Source organism: Mesocricetus auratus, unplaced genomic scaffold (genome assembly GCF_017639785.1).
Source record: "Mesocricetus auratus isolate SY011 unplaced genomic scaffold, BCM_Maur_2.0 Super-Scaffold_100004, whole genome shotgun sequence".
NCBI classification, from domain to species: domain Eukaryota; kingdom Metazoa; phylum Chordata; class Mammalia; order Rodentia; family Cricetidae; genus Mesocricetus; species Mesocricetus auratus.
Genome location: NW_024429189.1, coordinates 94,949,200 through 94,969,003, shown reverse-complemented (window position 1 = coordinate 94,969,003; position 19,804 = coordinate 94,949,200). Strand labels below are relative to the sequence as shown.

The 19,804-nt window shown below is 45.1% G+C and overlaps 1 long non-coding RNA gene across 4 annotated transcripts in view; it reads left to right on the top strand.

Moving 5' to 3' along the window:
- LOC106021011 overlaps positions 1-19,804 on the top strand; it is a 114,985-nt gene that overhangs the window by 38,826 nt on the left and 56,355 nt on the right. The window contains exon 1 of one of the 4 annotated variants that reach the window (XR_005877388.1): positions 11,148-12,158. The exons of the other annotated variants lie outside the window; for them this stretch is intronic. This is a non-coding gene — a long non-coding RNA (uncharacterized LOC106021011). Of the gene's footprint in view, positions 1-11,147; positions 12,159-19,804 lie in introns of those variants that run through there. 4 annotated transcript variants of the gene reach the window in all.

Here is a 19,804-nt window from a genome sequence, read left to right as displayed (position 1 = left end):
TAGACAGGCAGCACTCTCATAACTATTTTTAGCATTTTATTTTCTGTTCAGGGTCAAGAACTTCACCCACCTAAGTCAGGTCCCACTACATGGAATGTTTTAGAAAGCAGACATCTCCGCTGCTTCCTAGACCAGCCACCTGCCTTCTCTTCCACAGACCTAAGCTGTTTGAATTAAATCCCAAAGTCAAATTAACTGCTCATATCCTGCTGCTTCTGTGTGCCGGGACATCGATTCGCCGCCCATCAAGGGTTCTTGCAGAATACCGAGCCCCATGGTTAGGGAGCAGACAGGCAATTTTTCTCTTTAAGGCACAGCTTTTCGCTGATTTCAGTCTTACTCATTAGAAAATGTGATACTCACCCTCAGGTACCAGGGGCTGTAGACCTCAGCCACTCTGCCCTGTCATGGACCTGTTTTAAGTCATCTTTCTCCTGGGCTGTGGCTTTCACAGTCAAGTGTGAGTTTGGTACATGACTGCCTCCCACTTAGCTACAATATTTAGTGGTCGGTGGTGGAGGGTGTGAAATAAAATACATACCCCAGGGTCCAATGCAGGTCACTGTCATCCCCAGGCTCTGCCGCATTGAAGGAGGCAGAAGAGTGCATGTATTAGTGCCCTTTATCTTCCTGTGAAAGTACAGGGATTTCTACGGCAGAAGCTGGCTTAGTCATTTTTAAACCTGGGTGCATTGAGTATAATCAGCTTATTTTGGTTTTTAGTACTTTTGTAATTGAAGATGGATGGAGAGCTAATTTGGTGTGTTTGAAACTTCCTCAAGGTCGTTTTAGCAGCCTTGAGGCCGGTGTTGATCATACTTTCATTTTAAACATAGTTATTTTCCCTCAGGGAAATGAGCATGGCCTGCTTGGTGTGTGGTCCAGTGACTTGTTGATTTCAAAGTCCCCCAAGTGGGTATGGACATGACATCTGCCATGGACTGTGACTGGCTCACTGGCCACCTGACTGCCTTTGCAGAGGGCCCAGCTATTGCTTTTACTGAAAGAAGGGTGACAAGAGAGGTCTTTGGTGTTGTAAATGAAGCACGTCACTGTTGCATTTCCAGCTTAAATGATCTCCATTCTCTTCCACAAATACATTAAAATGTAAACCCCCTCCAACCTCTGCCTCCAGGCAACAAGGAAAACACAATAATTGATTGTCAGGTACAGAATATGATTCTTTGTGCTCTTTTTCCTCTTGTTCCTAGGAAGTCTATTAACAAATATTAGCCACTGCCACTTTTCGTGTTCTTATATATTCTCTTTTGTATATTTTATACTGCAGAACTATGCATGGAGACATGGCATCTGAGGCTTCTAAAAGAGAAGTTATTAGCTATTATTATTAGCTCATTAACCTCAGGCTTGGGACATTAAATGACTAAGTGGCCCACAATAGGAGATGGTTCAGAAATGAAAACAAGTTGGCCTTTACCTAAATCTGAACGGCGACGTGTCTCTGGCTTTTGTAGTATTTCCTCCCATGAGCTATGGCTTTGGTCCAACATCAGGGCTCTTCAGACCCAAGGGACTGTGCTGTGGAGCCAACAGTGCTGTTGCTCACTTACCCACCTGGTTGTCTTTGTGACACAGCATTAGAGGTTTTAAGTTAGGTCTTATTTTCAGCCAATGATTTTATACCTATATTTATACACATTACTTGATAGCAATAGCTCATAAAGTTTGTAATTCACAAAGCTTACCTTAGTATTTACTATTTGCTTGCCTAGGAAAGCTCCCCCCACCCTGTAATGCCTCTTGTAGAATAAAATTGAAAACATCAGTAAGGACCCTCATCAAGCAAAACAAACCAGATAGATGGATTTTAAAATGCAACTGGTCTTTTCTATCAACAAGAACCCTGCCCCCTATTTCTGCCAGTTCTTCTATTTATTTTGAAATACTAAACAATCTACTTCAATCCTTCTGTCTTGGGGGAATGACTCACAGTATTTTAGGCTTGCAGTAACCCTGGGGCCCATGTCAGGATCCACAGAAACTTCCTGTTGTTTCAAAGCTTCTCTCCTCGGTGACAGATTGAGTGTAGAGAAGGCACAGGGGGTGGGGGTGGGTCGGAGGTGGCAGTCTGTGTTATTTGACTTCTGAAATGACTTTTAAAGTATCAGATTTAAAAGTGTGTCATTTACGAAACCCAAAGTGTAGTGTGCCCCGAGGTTCTTGGTGGTGTCCTTGCTCCTGTGGTTCGTTCAATTAGAAAAAATATCTTCTGATTTTTAGATTGTAAAAGCATCATTCCTACCAGCAGGCCTGGAGAGGGCCATGGCCGGCTGGGATTTACCTGTTGCAGGATAGGAGAAGGACAGAGTAGTCAGTAAACTGTAACCTCTTCTATGCTTACATTGTTGAGGATATTTTTTAATGCTTAAAATAAAATCTGTGACCACAATTCTGAGATTGGGGGGGAGCAGGTGGGGGTAGCCAACTTCACAGAACGTTGGGGCTGGAAATGAGGAGGTGGGAGTCTGTGTGTAATGGAACCAGTTTCCGTTTGGAAAGACAAAAATGTCCTAGAGAAAGGTGATGCTGTTCACTGCACAGCAACATGAATGAACTCAGTTATACATGAAATGTGGTTAAAATAGTCTATTTTGTTATGTCCATTTTAGCACAGTTTAAAAAATGTACACGTCTATGGAAACTGAGGGTTTGAATAAATCTGTATTAAAATTAGGAGCTAGATGTGGTTTGTAAGAATTCATAGAAACTTCCATTCAGAACAGCTACTCTAACTTGTACAGAAGTTGTATATCTGTGGGTCTGGTTAATTAACATAGGTGATTTTTTTGCCTTTTATTTTAGTAATAGAGTTAAACATTTTTTAATTAAAAAAAAAAGAAATTTAAAGAAAAAAATTTAAAAATCTGAGGAGCCACTCTGTAGTCCTGGAGGTTAGCTCTGTGTCCTTTGCCTTTACTGTACCAGGCCCTGGGAGGGTCATTTCTTCTCTATGTGACTAGATCAGCCTCTTGATAAGGTCCAGCAGCAAGGACCCCAAGTCCTTTAATCTGGACGCCCCCATGGACTGTTGTCTGAGGGTGGCAGGAGCTCAGGGTTAGTTGCTCCAGCCCGAGACTCCACAATGCCACTAAACCAGAGACCTTTATTTCTTTAGGAAATTTTTATTTGTAGTATCACTCTCTAGTTTCCAGCCCACTGGCCCTTTCAGGAAGATATGAAAAACCCGATGTTTTTCACTTAGCCAGGTGACCTTATGTGAACTTTGAACTAGGTAGAATCTGACCTGTGGTTTTAAAATGTGAAGTCCAATTTTATTTGTATTTTTTTGAGGTTCTGGGGTTTGAATCTAAGTCACATGCACACCACAGGCCTGGACCATCAAGCCCCACTGATGTCTGTTGCTCTTAAGTGTACCATTGTACTAAGAGAAATATGTAAATGAGAATTGCCAGTGTAAATTACGTTGCAATGCTGGTGTGAGTCAGGGCATCACACTTGCCAGGGAAAGCCTCGACCATTGAGTAACCTCTCCAGTCTTCCTGAGAGGAATCTGACAGTGGTTTGTATCGTCTGGAGAACTAAAACCCCATTGAAACGAGAGTCCGTAACTGCTTTCTGACTTGAGAGACACCATTTCTAGGACATCCCTTTAGTTATTTTTTCCCCAGCATTCCTTCCCCTCTCAGAAAGCACTTTCGAGAGCCGTGTCTGGTATGTGTGAAGCCCATGTCAGGGGAATGGACACTAGTTCTGTTTAACTCTGATATGCGTATGCGTGGAAGCCCATGTCAGAGGAATGGACTAGTTTTGTTTAACTTCACACAAGCTGGTATCCCCGTGGCAGACAATTTACATAGTTCCTGACAGTAAACTCTATTCCAACCTGTGTGATGTTCTGTTGTAGCACATGGGTCACTAATGCTGGCGCCAACAGCTCTGCTTGGAGGTGGTGACAAAATGAAGAAATCACCCAGGAGTGGAGGCTGCAGATGCCTTCACGTGTGACACAGTAATCTCGGTGACACAAAACACGACAGGCCTTTTCTTTCCAAACGAGGTAGCATCGACACCAGAAAGTCCGTGGGTCTTTAGATTTTGATACACACTGGAGGAAAAGCCAGGGGCTCATTCCCCTCCACAGGGAATAGTTTAAGTGCTATGTGGGCACACATGACACACATGGTTTCATTCCTGGTGGATCTGAGACATCGCACACCATCCCAACACAGCCTGTGAAATAATGTAATTCCATGGCTACCTTTGTCTTTAGTTAGCGAGGTAGAAGCCTTCATCTTCTAATCTGATGCAAACCCACCCCCGCCACTCCCACCCACCCTGTCTGCCCCTGTTATAAATTCTTTCTAAAGGGGACCACACACATAGAGTTGGGAAGACAGAGCTGGGAAGTACACAGGGCAGAGAACCCTAGTGAGGGAAGGAAAAGACCCAGAGGGCAGTCTGCTCACAAGAATTAAAGAGGGTGAGCTTACCTGAATGTTGTCTGAGCAGGAAAAAGAGCATAGCTCTCCCAGATGTGAAGGTTATTGATCCCCAGGAGGTATATGAAGAAGTTAGCATGCTTGAAAGAGGGATAACCAGAGTAATGGGGTGAAACCAAGGGAAGAGGGCCTGGAATGTAATATCAGAACTATGCATCCAAACAGGGGAGTGAGTGTCCAGCAGAGTGTGAAATGCGCTTATCAGAAAAAAAAGGAGAGAAGAAAGAAGAGAGAGAGAGGGAAAGAGGGAGAGGGAGGGAGAGAGAGGAGAAAGAGAGAGAGAGAGAGAGAGAGAGAGAGAGAGAGAGAGAGAGAGAGAGAGAGAGAGAGAGGGAGGGAGGGAGGGAGGGAGGGAGGGATGAAGAAGTGGGACAGGGAGGGCGCAGGGTGGGATGGACATGGCTTGTTCCCTGACATGACAGAGAAGGCTGAAACAAAATGCACTCTGGGTTTGTGGCCAGAGTGAAGGGAAATGGCCGATAGGGTGTTCAGAGCATTGGGCGGGCTGCAGCTGCTGGCCTGAGGGGCAGTATTGGAGTTTTAGAGCATTCTCCAAGCAGCGAGCAGCCAGGGAAGCTGCACCTTGGAGACTAGCCAAGAGGTGCTGGAGCACTCGATGGGGGTTGTGGAGTCACAAGTACAAATTTCTACAGAGCATCATTTTGAAACCCTCTTCTGACTTTTCAGATAAATTGCAGAATCATCACTAATCTCAAAACACTTTCCATTAAAACCACACTTCTGAAAAGGCTGGAAGGATGCCCCCTGCCGCTCCCCAGAGTCGGCCTTTGTGTCCGCTCTTCCCCTGCAGGCAGAGATTTATTTCATTAGCAGGGGCTCCAATGCTACAGTCTGGGGATAAGCCTTCCTGGCTTCCATGACTGCCGTGCTGTTAAAACCCGCCTCTAGGAGGCTAGGTAGCAAGCACCACTCACTCTTCTGCGATGGGGTGGGGTGTTCCCCCTCCCCACAGATGCATCTCTACAGAACAGTGGGGGCCTGACCCCAAGAGTCTTCCGTTTGTTTTAGTTTTAGTTCGGTAACTGCTTTTTAAATGCTCTGTGAAATAAATACCTGAGACAAAAAGGAGGTCCAGTTCTCTCTGCAGGAGTTTAGTATTTGTGTTAATTTCCCTCTCTGTCACCTTTCTTCCCTAACATTTCTCCCTTTACTCCTTGTTTTTTGATTCTGGACCTCTGTCTTCCTGTTAGTCTCCTCTCTGAAACGTCTATGTGAATTATTTATTAGAATGATGTCAAGGCGCTGGGGTAGCTTAGCTGGTAGATTGCTTACCTAGCATGCCTGAAGCCTTGGGCTTGCTCTTCTGCACTGCAGGGGGAATGGGGAGAGAAAATCATGGAAAATAATTTTAAAAATGAAGTTAAGCCAAATGAACCACCTGCAGGAAGAAAGGCAGAGGTAAGAAGCAAATGGCAGAGACATTTCTCTACAGTTGTGGAGCAGCTCACGCAGGATCCTATCCCCTCCTGTGGGTAATGAGCTTCCTGCTTGCTTCTGTGGCAAAGGACCAGAAAAGCCACAATGACCTGGGTGGCCTAATGGGGTGCCACAAGGGGCCCCCCAGGCCTTACTGGTGATCAATGGCTCTCCCAAAGAGGGCTGCAGGCCAATCAGTAGGATGCAGGAAGAGCAGGCCTTCTAACTCCCCAGGGAAAAGACAAGCAAGCCACAGGCTGATGAGATAAGCCCTTCTCCAAATGTCACCTCCCCCGCATTTCTGATCTGGCACGAAATGAGTGTGGCTTGTGTACTTTTGTCTCCTCTCTCTCTCTCCCTCTCCCTCTCCCCCCTCTCTCCCTCTCTCTTTCTCCCTCTCTCTCTCTCCCTCTCCCTCTCTCTCTCTCTCTCCCTCTCTCTCTCCCTCTTCCTCTCTCTTTCTCCTCCTCTCTCTCCCCCTCCCTCTCCCTCTCTCTCTCACACACTCTCTCTCTCTTTCCCTCTCCCTCCCCCCTCTGTGTGTGTGTGTCTCCCACCTCTCTCCTTTCAATTTATTTGTGTATGTATTGTGTGCATGTGTACATATGTGCTTGCATGTATGAAGTCAGTGCGTCTTCCTCGATAGTTCTTGATGCTATCATCTTGTTGTCTTGAGGCAGGGTCTGTCACTGAACCTGGCACTCACTGATCAGTTAGACAGTCTGGCCAATGAACCCCAGGCATCCTTCACTGATCAGTTAGACAGTCTGGCCAATGAACCCCAGGCATCCTTCAGTCTCCACTAGTCCTGTGACAGGGCTGTAGAAGCACTTGATCATTCCTGGATTTTTACACAGGTGATCTGACTTCAGGCCTTCACTCTTGCACGGCAGACACTTTACCAGCCGAGCTCTCTCTCTCTAGCCCGGTTCTCTCTTTCCATCTGTAGCCTAAGATGACCTGGAAATCATACATAGCCTAGACTGTCCTTAACTTCTCCATCCTCCTGTCTCTGCCTCCCAAATGCTAGGGTTAGAGATGTGACTCATCAAGCCAAGCTGCGGCCCGGATTTTAGAAATTTAAAAGCCTAGGAACCTCCCATAGGTGCTCTGCCCACTTATGGTCTGTGAGACACTGCTCAGTGACCCAAGACTGCAGAGGCCTCCTGGTCTTTTGGAGATGTGATGAGGCTACAGTAAAGTTGGGTCATTGCTTGGGTAGTTCAAGGGGGAGGAGGTCCTGGGCGATGGACTAGGCTTGGGGAGAAGTCCATGGGTTGCCCATGGCTGAATACTGTTGGAGATGGAGGGACTAGTCTAAAGTGACCTTGGATCAGCAAAAGGAGAAAACAGTCTGTTCACTCTTGCTTTTTGCTCTTCCAGCTTCCAGATTGATAATATGGGGTGATGGCTTCAGGAGGCTCAGAGTGTGCTTGGATGCCTGTCATTTGTGTCATTTTCACTCTGGTGATCACCTTACTAATCATTTCCTCATTAAACCCCCTAGAGATACACCCTTGGGCCTCACTTGACCAACTGGGAAACGTAGGCCACACCTATGGAGTGCCTTCCCTGTGCCAAAGTGCTTAATAAAGCCAGGGTTTCAATACCAGTGCCTCGGGGTTTAGTCAGAAGGCCGTGCTGGGGAGCAGCTCCATGGTCTTGCACCCATGGTATGCTGATCCCCCTTCCTTAGGATGCTAAGACCTTCCTGAAATGACTGAGGCTGTATCATTTGGGCAGCCCCAAGATGTGGGTATGGGAATCAGGAGGCTGGGCTTGGACTCTTCTCAGCAGGAGATCTGGGCCCTAGGAGCCACTAACCAGGTCTTTTTGCTCAAGCAAGCTTTTTTTCTTTCAGATAAACAAATGAACAAATGACAGGTCTGAGTCTACCACCCTTCACCTCCCAGAGCAGCTGTGTAGTTTAAATGAAACTATATTTAAAAAACCCAGTGAACTGGGGGAGACTTTGTAAACTCAAAGGGGAAATAGTGTGGTGTTGAAACAACTAATAAGCTTTCTATGAAAAACATGCCCAAGCCCCTGTTGGCTAGAAAGCCCCCTCCTGGGCCGCTATATGCACACTCCCATGGGCATACACCTTAGACTAACCCTACAAGCCACTCACCTGGCAAGCAGATCTTCTAGGGCCCTGTCCTCCAGAATTTTTGGCAGAACATTGAATTAGGTGTGCCAGACTGGTCCTGGCTTTGACTACAGAGATTATACATACAAAAACCTTTGAAGACAAATGTTATTTAATTGGATAAACAATCTTAGTATAGTTTCTCTTTTCTGTTTTCTATCAACGGACTACTGACAAGGCTAATGGGGCAGCTTTTGAGAATATTTTTATCTGAGCCTATGTCCATATGGAAGGTCCCATCCTGGCATGTGCTCATCTCTGGGATAGACAGATGATGAACATGTGCCATGATGCTCCAGGTAGGATGCTTGGAACTGGAGAGATGAAGTTAGCTGAGCTATAGGGCAGCGGTTCTCAACCTTCCTAATGCTTCAATCCTTTAATACAGTTCCTGATGTTGTGGTGACCCCCAACCATAACATTATTTTCATTGATACTTTATAACTATACTTTTACTACCATTATGAATCATAATGTAAATATCCCATATGCAGGATATCTGATATGCAACCCCTGTGAAAGGGCCGCTCAACCCCCAAGGGGTCATGAGCCACAGGTTGAAAAGGACTGCTATAGTGTCTGTCTTGGAAAGTCACAGTCCAATCAAGTAGGCAGGTACTCAGATACACAGGGTTCAGGGAGGTGTCTGTGTGGACTGTAGAGTAGTGGACATTGTTAGGATGGCAGGAAAGTCTTTATAGTCAGACAGAGTGATGGCTGGGCTGTCAGTGTTCGTAGTCCTTCCTCAGGGCTTGACTTAAGTGCAAACAGCAAACGGAGTATCCTTCTATTGGGTTCCGTCTCTCTACTGAGGACAATTAAAGTACTTATCGCAAAGGTTTTTCTACTGTATCGTGGGCCTGGAAAAGCACCGCAAAGGACACAGCTAGCAGAGTACCACTATCAACAGAAGTCGGCTCGTTGGGCCTGTCTGGGTCAACTCTAAAATGATAGCTGAGTCCCCAGGCTAGGAGACTGACTCATGCTTTTCATCAAGTCGCTGAGGTATGCCCTGGGGAAGACCCAGTAAGCAGTTCTCCCCAAGCCCTCCCATCGGGAAAGTCAGTCTTGACACTTGGGGTGCACTATCCAGGAAACCTCAAGGGTAAGGCATGTGTGGTGCTCCAGGACGAGGACTATCCTCCGAGAAAGGGGGAAGGGAGACATCTCTCAAAACAGAAGCTGGCGTCGGAAAGGCACATAAAGGGGTTGGGACAGTCAAATTCCCAGGATGGAGGTAAATTGGGGTGAAGACACAGCTCACCCTGCGCTTGTCACTGGCAAGAAGCACATACATGCCATGCATACCGGCAAGATTCCATGCTTCTAAGTGAATACTGTGAAAATGGAGCTGGTTTCCAGGTGACTTCTTGGAAATGGATTGTGGGTAAACAGCATCTGCTTAAAGCCTGGAAACCCAGTTTCTTTCGGTTTGTTTTTAAATGATTTGACAATGTGGTTTGCTCCCTCTCCCCTCTGGGGTGGGGGGAGTAAATAATGACTGTCAATTTAGGGAGAGCCACAGTCAAACTGTTCTGTGAGCCTGCAGGCACCCAGGTTGGTGGTGAAGGGATAGACAGATAGATGGAGGCAACAATAGGAAATCAGATTCACACCAAATGTACCTTACCTAACACACTTGTGATGAGTTTGTATTTTATGTATATAATCACACACACACACACACACACACACACACACACACACACCTGTGGGGGTGTACATTGCTATCATTTTGAAGAAAAGTAAAAATTAATGTGTGGATTATTTCTACTTTGCCACCAGACTGTACCACGCCTGCTGGCTCACAGCGGAGTGAAGATTGTGACTGTTATTCTTTCTAGGCGATTAAGGCTCCTTCCCTAGCAACAGGCAGCAGCAGAAAGCAAGCAGTGCAGGCTAATAACCCGGTGGGGACAGTGTCAACAATGAAGGCAGCCATGGAGGGAGGGACGGAGGGCAGAGCACATCGGCTCATGGGCTCCCTGTCTGCCTGTGGCTGGAACTTGGAAGGGCAAGGACCCTGGTGTAGAAGACTCCTGGACTAACTGGACAGGAGGGCTACACATTTGATTTTGCAGGCAGCCCCACTGGCCTGGGTGAGGTCTGTCAGAAGTACCGACTTGCAACTCTATTGTCCTTCTCAAAATGAATCCCTAAAGCAAGGTGTTGATCAGCTGTCGCTGGGACTTCTGTGAGCTGGCCCAGAAGGTCAGTCAGCCAGCTTACGAAGGAGCCTACAGAACCAGGCTGTGGGCACGGCAGATCTAAGAGACTCCTCGTGCTCAGGTCCAAGAAAACTGCCTCGTCCCTCACCTTGGCATTTGTGACCCAGCTTTTGTAACTTCTAGAATGAAGGCCACAGCTTGGGCAAGTAGAAGAGAATTGTTAGGAAGCGAAGTCTGGTGCCCCTAAGTTCACAAAAGAGATCAAAGCTGCTGTTTGCCCATGAAAACAGGTAGAGAGAGATGGCCAGTTGCTGTCCCTGAGCTTTCCTGTAGAGGCTGCTGTGTGGAAGCCTGGTCTTCTTGGGTTTGGAGGGAGGGCAGATTAAAAAAACAACAACAACAACATAATTTTTACAGTTCTATTGATATGACTTTGTTACAAAAACCCCTTGCAAATAAAATCATGCATCAAAATTAAGCAGACCCAAAGTCTACACATCTCCATGAATTTCCCTATAGTTAGAGCAGTCATTCAGAATAGAAACTGTGGGGCTTGACACTGGATCTCACACTCTGGCTATTGAATATATATGTGTACAATTATTAGCTAAAAAGTTTTTAACTGATAAATATGAAATTTAAAAGCATGAGGTGCCAAGTGACATGTGCATGCATTGTGTAATGTCTAGATTAGATTCAATACATCTGTCTCCTGCCTGGGGAATGTAGATAGGATGGTAGAATGTTTGCCTTATACACACTAAGCCCTAGATTTAATAATAATAATAATAATAACAATAATAACAATAATACATTCTTTAAAAGTTTTCTATTATTTATGGTAAAATAATTTAAATCCCTTTCTTAATTTTTAAGTATATGATATAGTATATATAAATACACATATATATATTTGACACATAGTCAAATAATACTACAGTTTTACAAAAAATAACAAATGGTTTCCTATGACAGCTCTGGGTTCAGAGAAGAGGCCTTTTTAAAAACTTTAAAAACCAATTGTCAGATAATCAGCTAGCACAGTTTCATAAAATACCCCTCCTCCCCACATCCTTTGAAAGCCACACTGCCACTGCACACAAGCCCCTGTTTTCATTAAGGTCCTGGGTCAGCATCCCTAGCCTCCACAATGCTAATGAAAACAAAGGATTGTGGGGGCTTAAGGATCCTGTCCCAGTCTGTCTGAAGTATCTGTACATGCCCAGGAATGGGGCTCTGAGAATTTAGGGTGTTGCTGGCTGTAGGGTAGTGACTCTGTTTGGATCTTGGGGGGCTTATCTTAATTTATGTTATGGCTCAATTTTCATTCCCAACAAATTAGGCAGGGAAGTGACATTTGGAAATGAGGGAACAATGACTAACACATTTACCAAACATTACTCGCCTGGGCGTGAGCTGGTGGTGATTCACTCTTACTTCTTGATAAATCCTACAACCTTCACTCCTGGTTGCTAAACACTGATCCGGAGCCTGTGATGGGATGGATCCAAGTTCTTCAGTTAGAGACCCTAAAGCCAGAGTTTATCAGGGACTTTTATGTCTCCTTGGGTGAGACTTCTTTTGATGTAGCTGCAAGTTGAAGTTAAATGTTTGCTGTCCCTTTGGGGTTTTCCAGGCACCGTGGACCATTGTTAAGAGTCAAGGAGAGTCTCCTTGACAGAGAGCTCTTTCCTAGACAATTTGGGGTGAGGAAGTGGGCCACGAGGTGAGAAACACTGCTGTCGTTTGTAACTCTGTCCCCCAACTCTGGAGTCTGTGGTTTGGTTCCTCTGTCACTATCCCTGTGACAACATGTGAAAGTTGGCTCTTCTTCCCCTGGTCACCCACGGCTCCACTTCCTTCTGAACAGCTCTTAGGTGAGAAGTGAGAGGATATGAGAGGATTGGTGTGAAGTAAATAACGGTGAGTCTTTTTTCAGATTTTTAAGCTGGAAATCAGCAAAACAAGCCTTGCTGGTAGGGGGTGGTGGCATGTTAGCTAAGTATAGACTGGAGGTAGATACATCTGACATCTTTAAATGTCAAACTCACCGCACATCGCAGATGGCATTGTGCCTGGGGATCGAACTCCCTTTAAAATACACATCATGTAAATACATTTTTTTGTGAAACCACAAGCTGTGTCTCTCAGTTTTGTTTTCAGCTGGCTTCGATAAAGAGATTGGTTGGCATCCTGCAGCTAATTAAACTCAGCTTCCTAACTAACATCAATGAAAGGGCTAGGAGATTCTCAGAAGCACATGCCACTCTTCAGGGTCTAGGGACATCCGTGATGCCTGTGACTTGTTCTAGCAGATCCACCCTTCTGAGCAAAGTGGCTTAGCTGGACTCATGAATCTACACCCAGAGCCATCCTGCTTTCCGTGATTCAGATCCAGGGTGTAATGCAACTGGCCAGCTCGCTGTGTCACCAGTGATGGGGTCAGAGTCAGGCTGCAGGAGTCTAATGTGCTTTTCCTCATAAATTAGTAATATATATATATATATATTGCAAATTCCTCCTGCTTGCTATATATTTAATTTTTCACTGACATCAATTTTGTTTTCTTCTCTGTAGAAAGAAAAAAAAAGCATTCTGAGTTTGGGGAGCTCCTCTGACTTTTGTCTGTCCAGCTCCCCCTCCTTTGCAGTTATTTATAGATCTTTAAAAAAAATCTTAATTTCCTAATCCTACATCTGAGCCAGTCTAAACCTCTAAAGTCACGTTGACTTAACAAAATTATTGTCATCATTTTATAAATGCTAGATTGACTTGAAACAAAAGAGTAAATGGAAGAAAAAACCATGTTTCACTTATGTTTAGGTATGTCTTTAAATAGAACAAAGTTTTAAAAATTTTGGTGTTAAGAAGTTCATTTTTGAGTATGTGAAAATGAGAGACAATAAACAGTTAGGTTACATGCCAAATAATTGTGCTAAAACATTAATTTTTAATACAGGAGAGCTGTTATGTCTAGATATACTTTCCAAAAATATTGTATTTTTTTTCTTTTAAGAAAAACGTCTTGACCATTTTATTCAGGAAGAGCTCGGGGGCTGTGCAACCACCCTGCTCTTAAGAAATTCCCGGGTCACAAGCACAATGGAGTGTGAACTTGAACTTTTCTGTTGTGGTGAGGCAAAGTTAAAAGAACAGATGTTCTGAAGAAAGCCCATGAAAACCATGTCATGCTTTGCTTTTTCCAGATGACTAAAGCCACCATCATTTCCCAAGTCTCACACAGGGCAACGGGGCTGTGTGTGGTTTTACAAGGGTGGTAGGTGCTCAGCCCAGGCTGTTCTGAGTGGTTGGTTTTGCTGAACGAGGACAGAGAGGGTACTCCAAAGTAAAATTCTCATCAAATATTCTCTGAAGATGACAAATATCCGTGACCTCTTTTGTCTTGAAATTCCCGGTCACTTTTAAATCACAGCATCGTTTCAAAGTTGTTGCGTCTGTCTAGTGTTAAATGCTGGTGTCTTCCACGAGGGACATGGCTTGCTTGGAGGGACACTGCCTCCTAGGACAGAGGAGATCTGGGGACTGAAGCATTCTGAATCTCATGCAGGTTCTAGAATGGAAGATATTAACTCACTGGTGTTCCCATCAGTTCCACTTTACCAGAAGCAATGTCGACCTTTCACTGAGGAGGAGCTTTTAGGTTGACCACAAATAAAAGTGACTTCCTTGCTTATGACTTAGAATTCCTTGTGCTAAGCGTTCTGACAATCTGTTTGTTTGTCCAGCCATCCTCCTGAGTGTTTAAAGGCTGCTTGTTTTGGGTCCTCCTCACTGTTTATTTTGGGGTGGTTGTTTATGAAGAAATTGACTTTCTGAAGAAACAATGACTCCTTAGACTCCGTGGGTGTTTCCTTTCTTTGCTACCTAAAGAATTTTCAAATATGAACGGGTTGTGCAAAGGCACAAGGGACAAGAATTAACCAATGCCTCCTTTGTTTGAGGTCAGGGAAGCACTGTGGTGTCTCTGTGGGCTTTTTCAAAGCGTTCCTCCATTTAACTATCCAGAACAATGAGCAGTGTCTTTGTCTAAAGTAGAGGTGAAAACCCGAGTTTTCCTCAACACAAATAACAAAGATTGATACTTGCAGAATTGCCTGAAAAACTGAGAGCGGCGAGCAGGCTACTGTGAACGGCGGCGCTCTCTGTGGAGAGTTGTTTGGGCTTTTAAGAACTCATTAATTGATTGTAAGCGCCTCAGTGTTATCAGGAAAGGAGCTGTAGAAAATGGTTTCAGAATGTGTCATTTTCTCCTTGGTTTAATCTGAGGCAGTGTGTGGGCATGTTGGTATTTTAAAAGGCTAAAAATGTACACACTGCTGTGCCTTCGCCCCTGAGGAACGGTGACAAGCAGAGCTTTCTGAACTCGGTCCTGCATGCCACGTTCTGCTTGCCTCCCAGGTCATTCTTGAGTCTTTAGGGAAGGGTCCTTCCTGGCTTCTTCACTGCCAGTGTCTTGTTTTAAAGACACACAGCAACAACGAAAAGGGGTGTGGGGGGAGCCATGCCAGCTTTCCATCCGTCTTGATCTTAATATTTAATGCCTCATCAAATAAAGTCATGCGTTTTCATTTTAACTAGGTGCCGTTCTTTATTTGTTTTTAATGAAATGATTTGTGGTGTAAGGCTGCCGTTTGGTTTCAGTATTAATATATTGCTTGAACTCTGTGGGTGTCATTTATTTTCAGTAGTAAATAACTGCTTAACTGGTGATTTCTTTTTTAAAACCTTGGTTTAATTCATTTGACTCCCAAGGAGTCTCATCTGCATTTTCAAGCTTTATCTGGTTTCTGTAAATTTTTTTTTTGTAAATTAATAATGATATAGTGTGTCATCAGACAGGGCAGTCTCAGGGGCTCCTCGTGGTCAGAACCAGAGAACGTCTCCCGGCTGGTTTCAAAATCCAATCAGCAGCAGGTTCATTGCTAATGATTCTTTTTTTCCATAGAAGGCTGATTAGGTTGTTTCAGGATGTGAATTTACTAGAGCTCTGTTTTCAAATATATGTACCATTGCACATCTTCGCATTTCTAACCTTAAAAGGGGTTAATTGGGTACAGAAGAAGTACCCTTTCTGTTTGTATTGTGGCTTGTTCATTTTCTCATTGACTGTAATTGGTAGCTAAAATGTTGAAAACAGTTTGGGAACAAAATGTCTGCTTACACCATGACAAAATTGGCCACAATTTGCCGATTGGGTTGATAACAAAAGCCCGCAACACAAAATAGGTAGAAAAACAGTTTGTTCGGTGATGTGAGACCTCTGGAGGGTTCTTTCTGCAGATTTTTTTCTCATTCTGGTGTTTACGTTGTGATGGAAATACAGGCAGAGCAGTCTCTGAGCACCTCACAGCCCCATTAACCACTTCATCATCTGGTTTCTTTTAAAACTTCAGAGAACAACCTGTTCTGCTGGCATCTGACACACGTTTTGGTTAAAGGCACCCGAGCTTCTGCCTTTCACCAGCTCCCACTTGCTCGGAAATGTCTCCAAGCTCACGATTTTGATCTTTGAAAGGAGAATTTCAGTTGTATTTTCCCCATAAGTCTTCCACGTGGAATTGTGATATGACTATGATTACACTTCTGAGTGTGCTAAACAAACATTAGTTAAAAAAAAAAAAGAGTTCTCTACCTGGCCGTACACTAGACAAAAATTTTAACAACTAAAAGTACAAATGGAGCCAAACTGTAAATAAATGTTAATGTTTTACATAAGACAAACTTTTTTTCAAGTGATAGAACTGAGTTAAACATATCTTCTCCCTTGAGCCTGGTTTTGCCTTCTCATGCCTGTGTGTGTGTGTGTGTGTGTGTGTGTGTGTGTACATACATGTGAGGGTCTTCTTTTTTTCCATCTAAAATAACTCAGACACTCCAGGACAATAATTAGGATGAGGCTTCTGCTGATGTGATCTTTGTTTTCACAAATAAATACAAATAACTCAAACTGAAACTCGATGGCTTTGGTGATAATACATTAGCAGCCACGGGGAAATTTTCTTCATTTTAATGCTCTTTCACAACCCACATTCAGTTTCGGTAGGAAAATTATTAACCTTTTCAGCAGCTAAATGAGGGGTGCACAATAGACAACGGGGTGTGATTTGAAGCTTTTGCTTCTATTTTTAAGATTATGATATACAAAACCCCTTTTTCTTTCTTTACTCCCTCCTTTGACTAATTGCTGTCTTCCACGGTTACATAATTAGTTGCTATGTTTTCAATTAGTTGCTTATTTTCCAGTGTTGACTATTATTGTAGGGAAGAGGACTCCTAATGTCCACTCTTCTTCTATTTGGTGCTACCAAGAGGAAGCAGACATGGGTCTGACAGATTGTCTCCATTCTACTTCTGTGTAGGATATGAGTACATACCTCCCTGATATTTTTCAAAGTCCAGTCAGGTCACATTTCACAGAGGACAGATAGATGATCAGGCAGCAGCCCCCTCCCTCCTTCCTGTCTCAGGTAGCCTCCGGGGTGGTGTCTGTGACCCGAAAGCTAAATAAAGCAGGACTGGACTGGCTTGCTGTTGTGCAGGTCTCCGTGGCCCCGAGGCCTGGATGGAGGCTGGCTGGACTGGCGGGCTTTCTCCAGACACTGTAGTTGTACAGGGGTATGTGGGTGGGCGTGGGGGTTGTGGTCAAGCTCTTGCAAGCCTTGCTTCTTCACCTGAAACACATAAAACCTTAGGCAGAGACTCAGGAGTGACAGTGTCCTGTCCTTAAAGATATGGTGCCTATACCTTTTGGGAAGGCTGTGTCCTACTGGTGTCTGACCAGCCTGTACTTCGTGAACTTAATTTAAGTCCCCACGGTACCCAATTACTCCACCCTGCCTGTGGCCCCATCTCTGTAAAGGTCACCATGGAAACTGAGGGACAAACATCTTACCTGTAACATACTTAACAGCTTCCTAGCTTCCTTCTTCCTTCCTTCCTTCCTTCCTTCCTTCCTTTCTTTCTTTCTTTTCTTCCTTCTTTTTTTCTTTTCTCCTTTTTCTCAGACTTCCTGTACAAAGTTAAGGTTTTGTTGTTGTTGTTAAATTATTCTTTTCAACCTATTTTTGAGCTGCCCTTCTGTGGTTCCTACCTGTCTCAGTACAAGTCTTTTGTTATGTCTGGTACCTATGCTCTGACACTTCAGTGTGACCAGACAGAAGGTAGGTGGCTTTGCAGTCACCCTTCTTCCCAGGGAGACAGCTGGCTATGCAGAGCTGGTGACATGGTTCTGCTTCTATTGAAGGGAAATGTCAAGAGACCTCAGGGACCTGTATTCTCAGTAGGTATATGTAGGCTGGGGAGAGGAGGCAGTGATGGGTGGCTTGGCTGGTTGAACAGTCTGATGTAGGAGAATTTTGGCCTTGTGGGTTTTAGAGCCCTCCAGCTAAGATCTGTGTTGTTCAGGTATTTAATATCAAAAGTAAGAGATGGAGGCTTCCCCCTGCAATCTCCCCAAGCTTTGGATGCCCTCGGAGTTACACACTTCTCCTGCCCTCTATGGGGAACTCTGGAAAGGGCCATCCATGGAGTGGCTTGAGTACAATTATTGAAACTAGACACCAACAGATGGCTAGAGGTAGCCAGTAGGGCCAGTAGAGGCTAAGTCCATGGCCCAGCGTCAAACGCTATCACTGTGAACAAACCACCACTTGTCACTGACCACTCTTGCATTTCTACTGGTGGGGGTTTGTGAGGACAACCCCAGTTCCTGGCCTTTACCCCCAGAGTTTCCAAATTAGAAGACCCAGGGGAAGTTTGTATATCTGATGCATCCGTAGGTAATTCCATGCTGCTGCAGAGAGAATGGTCTGGTCTGGAGACCTGCGCTGAGAACTACTTGCTGCCCAGGGCCAGGCTCCCATGCCTGAAGGATCGTGCCTCTGGGTTGTTTCTGGTTAACATTGCGTTTCAAAGGCCTTTGCATTCCTCAGGTTCTGTACAGCAGGGTTTTCTATAGTTTGGCCTCTCACAAAGCCAGTCAGGCTTTATCAGTCTGCTAAAGTGTCCATGAGGATTCACTCTTTGAAGATTAATTTTTATCTAGCAAAATGGAAAAAGTAGCCAACGGGAAGGGTGTGGAAAGATGAGACCAGAAGATAACCTAGGGATATCAGACCTCTATCTGTGGACCCCTTTGCCCATCTGTACCTTTGATAAAAACTGAGGCTGTTCCTAGAGGTACCCAAGAATTACCAAAAGGTGAACTTGCAAGATCCTTGAACCTCTGTATTTGAATTCCTCGTGAGCATCTGACCCTCCCAGGACACTCACAACGTAAGCATCAGGATGTGGGTGGGAAGCTGGGCATGACTGTCAAGCTCTGCCTGCTGGACTTTGGGATCCTGATACTTTGGGGTCTGCCGGGTGGGTAAGAGGTGCCAAGTTTGAGTGAAAACACACATCAAAGACACTCTGGCAGTCGGGATGCTGTACTCAGTGGTGAGTGAGAGAAGCTGAGCATGTCGGGACAGCTCTGGAAAGGACTCTGGCTCTGCCGTCGGTGCTGAAAGCCTCCGCACAGTCACTTTCTGAGTCAGGTGTTGTTAAAAAGGATGCAGGGAGCACTCTGTAGAAGCTTCTCAGGGGAGTCCCCCACCCCCAAAGGCTCTGCGTTTGCTCAGAGATAATGGATGTAGCTCTGGACGCAGGACTCTGGTGAGAGACAAGACAAGGGTGAGGGGGCATCAAGGATTTGCCTCTTTCCCTGCACAGACAGCTCTAGCCTGGACTGCATTTCTGGTCCTCAGTGAGCACTTGTCTTCAGTGTAGTATGTGTAGCCTCCAGGCTGTCCATAATATCTTGGGGAAATAAAGTTGTGTATTCAATATAGTGAATATTAAAGATCCACAGGAACAGCAAAGCTCGCCAGAGCGGAAAGTAAAATGGCCCCACGTGTGACCAGGCAAGCCTTCAGGCCCATCCCGATTTTGGAGGGTCATGGGTAGTATCTACCCACTCTCAGCGTCCACTAGATCATGGAAGCCATTCTTGAGATTTGCTGGGCATTAGGAACAAACTTCTTATAGTACCGAGATGGACTAGCCTGGGCTTCTCCTATGATAACTAGATAGCCATCCAGGATAGGGTCTATAGGAATTGGGTTCAGCTAATTCAGTCCCTTTACTGGGGAGCTGAAATTCAAGAAACTTCTCAGCTTTGGCCACTAGCCCATGGGAACTAGGTGGGAAAGACCCAAGTCCCAGTCCAGCTGTGCCCCTTCCAGTGTGACCTTGGGAAGGGTGTCCACTTCCTCCTTCTGTAGGCCTGGACTGCTTCATCTGTAAGGCCTGGCCACCTTGAGCAATTTCTGTACCCACTTGGCTGAGTATGCCATATTGTAGCTGCCGGAGCGCTGCTGGGGCCGTTACACTGGGGACCTGCATCCCGCTAAGAAGAGGCCGGCTGGTGAGGGCAGGGCAGCCAGCCGTCTCTGCTTCGTTGGTAGGACTAAAGCAGGCTAGTTTGTCCTTCCACCCATGTCAGCCACTGGCGCGTCACCCAGTTCCTGTTTCTCTTTGCCCACCCAGGAAGGCACTGCGGATGAAAT